This window comes from Podarcis pityusensis (genome assembly GCF_964106645.2).
Source record: "Podarcis pityusensis genome assembly, chromosome: 13".
NCBI lineage: Eukaryota > Metazoa > Chordata > Lepidosauria > Squamata > Lacertidae > Podarcis > Podarcis pityusensis.
In genome coordinates, this window is record NC_138038.1 from 31241576 (window position 1) to 31245095 (window position 3520).

The window sequence follows — 3520 nt, forward strand, 5'->3', positions numbered from 1 at the left end:
AAGGTTGGGAGGCAAAATGCTCGGAAGGGGCTGGTGGAAACTGAGAGGGAGGAGCATAATCCAGTGTAACTTGGCTGACAGCTGACACTGCTGTTTTTACCATTTTGACATTGTGAAACAACTTTCGGTTCCCTCAAATGGCTGGTTTCTCGCAAGGCTTCAGTGTTTCTCTAAGGGTCTTTATAGCTGAATCCTGAGTGTATCGTTGGGGCTTTGTTTGAGTCAAGTCTCAGCCCTGTTACTAGTGCCAGGGATCCTTTATGGAATATGTGAAGGAATAACACAAGTGCCTCTGAGCATCTGAAGGGTGCCTTTCTCCCTCTAGGAAATAACATGTGCCATACTTTGAGGAATGAGGGAAGCTTGCAGCTTTGAAGAAAGCTTAAACACCAGTATTGCCCAACATCAATATGTAGCAATATCCAGAGTATGAGGAGTTGTAATAGTCCTTATTCAGTTAGTATTGCACCATATTAAGACTACAGCTCAGAGGTGGAAGATCATTTGCTTTGTATGCAGAAGATCCAAGGATCAAGCTGTAGCATCTTCAGGTTGGGGTGGGAAAGGCCTGTGCCTGAAACCCTGGAGAACTTCTGCCAGTTACTGTAGATAATACTGAGCTGGATGGACCAATGGACCAAGATGCTTCCTATGTTTCTTACCCACCAATTCATTCACTCAATAACTTTCAGTCATCTTCACTACAAGTTGTGCTGTCTTTGAAACTTAGGAGAACCAGTGGGGTTTTCTAGGGAAAGTGTGGGGAACCACCAACTAACTATATTTCCATGCAGGGCACTGAGAAAGTGAAGTCCATTTCTTGGCAACCTGCTCAGAAGCCAAGCGCTCCCTGTGCTGGTTGCTTAGGAAGAGAGAGGATGGAGTAAAGAGGTGAAGTGGTGGCAGACAGACAGAGAGGGAAGGAGAGCAACAAAAGGGATCTCCCCACTGGCTTTTGGCTCTGGTCCTGCTGACTGCCAACTCCAGTATGCCTTCTGACCATGGATAGAAGGATCTGTTATTTTCACCTCTCTGTTTCTTGTTTTTCCAACCTTAAATTCAGCTCTCCAAATTTCTGCAGCAACCTGCAATCTATTTTTATTGTTGTTAAAGCCTCATGAAAACTATTCAGCTTTTTGGTGTGAATTTCTCCCCATAAACACATATTTGTATACTGTTCTGATTGATGCACACATTTTTGTAAAGTAATTTCAACTCATATAATGCATTTTTAATGTTATTTTCACTTTGTATGCACACTTTCTCCTAAGAGTTGCATTTTTTGTAAAAACTGATGGGAGAACTGCATCACAAAATTCAGATATAGGTGAATTTTGAAGGATGTTTGAGTTTTTGGTTCTCATGTTGTTCAGAAAGGGCAAATTTGATAGATCCAGCTTTGAATGAAAATTGAAATCAATTTCTCCCCATCCCTTATTACTTTCTTCTGGGGGAGCTAGGAAAAGAAAAGTGCAACCTGAACCATTTCTTGCAGGTTCACCAGCTGATTACATTTCATTTGTGTATCTGTTGTAAAACACTTGTGTGTATCTTGAAGAACAACATACTCCTTCTCCCACACAGATTAGGTTGATAGAGGATGTAATCTTCCTTTTCTTCTTTGGAGGGTGAGCACCACTTTTTAAATATTGGAAGTAGTGCAATGAAAAATGAAGGTAGATTGCTGTGATATTGAAACAAACTATTTGCTCGCATATTTTGAAGGAGAAAACGTCAGCCAAAGGAGGGGAGGACAGTACAGTCCTATGATTTCGAATATTCAGTTGTGTGATCTGCTTTTAAAACACTTGCTTTTCATTGCTTGTTTTTAACACTTTTTGGTTTTACTTGTTTGCTTTGTTTTTAGGGTATATTTTTATTTTTGCATGTACTGTGTTGATCTTGTGTAAGCTGCCTCCTGTACTTGTAGAAAGGCAGAGTATACATTTATCAACACTACCAGCACGTGTGATGATATATATCCACATCATGATATTTTAATAAAAAGATAAAATTAAAGAAAAGTAGATGCATAAGGAATGAAGGGGTAAATTAGTTCATCTGCTTGAGGGGGACCAAAACAAAAGCAGCTGTTAATTCATTCACTTACTTATTCATGCACACATTCATTGACCAGTGAGATCTTCCTTTGTATCCGTAGCTTACGGGATGATGAGAGAACTGTGTCAGCCAAAGTGCCTTAAACACGAACATGTTGACATTTTTTGAAGCGGTGTGATCAAACAGGGAACTCCTGGCGATCGAGGCATTTGTTTGCAGAAGCAAGTCAAAAAACAACAACTCTAACTTTCAAACCATGCACAAACATGGCAGAGGGAATTGCCCAACAGGAGGAAGCTGATTCTCTCACCTATCACATGAATGGGACGTGTGCAAATGCTTTGGCAAAGACCAATCCTAGTCAACAGTTTCTCCTTCTTCTCTCACAGTATGAACTGGTGTGCTAAGGGCTCATGGAAACAGAACTTGAGCCCAGAACCTGTCTTGAGCACAAGGACTCAACTCTTGGTAGGATCAGCCTAACTTAAAATGGCAGACTAGGCAACTCCCTAGAGTGCTAAAATCCTTGGGGGTACTTTCTTCAACTAAAATGGTCTTAGAGAGAAATCTACTGCTTGTACTTGTGGAGGCAATGCCCAAAGGCAGCTCGGCAACTCATTTCTACTGAAGAAGGAGGCTCACAGTATGGGTGTGCTGTTAGACTCACTTGAGTTGGTTGCTCAAGTGTTTTCTGTGCTTTGTAGCACATTTTACCAGCTTGGGCTGTTAGGCAAGCTGCTGCCCTTCCTTGAAATGTGTGAAGCAGCTACAGTTGTATAAACCCTGGTAACTATGCCACTGCAATGTAGGGCTAGAAGCTTCATTTGGTTAAGGACACAGCAACAAAACTGGTCATTGGTTCAAATTACAGAGGGCACATCTTCTTGGTACTTAAAGCAGGGGTAGGTAACCCACTGCCAGCGGGCCAAATATGGCCTGCCAAAAGGTTTTGAGTGGACTGCAGAGACCCTGAACCATTATGCGGCTTTCTAAAATTCTGGGTGATTTAACCTCTACATTTTTCTGAGGTTAATTACATTCGCTGGGCTTCTCAAGTGCCCTGGGGCATTTCTGGGGCTACTATTAAGCTCACATCCACAGATTTAAAGTACCCTTATTCCACTTTAGCAGTCATGAAGAATCCTGGGAAGTGTAGTTTGTTTGTTTTTGCAAAAAAAAAGAGAGGCACAAATACAAGATGGGGGACACCTGGCTTGAGAGCAGTACATGTGAAAAGGATCTAGGAGTCTTGGTTGACCACAAACTTGACATGAGCCAACAGTGTGACGCGGCAGCTAAAAAAGCCAATGCAATTCTGGGCTGCATCAATAAGAGTATAGCATCTAGATCAAGGGAAGTAATAGTGCCACTGTATTCTGCTCTGGTCAGACCTCACCTGGAGTACTGTATCCAGTTCTGGACACCACAGTTCAAGAAGGATACTGACAAACTGGAACGT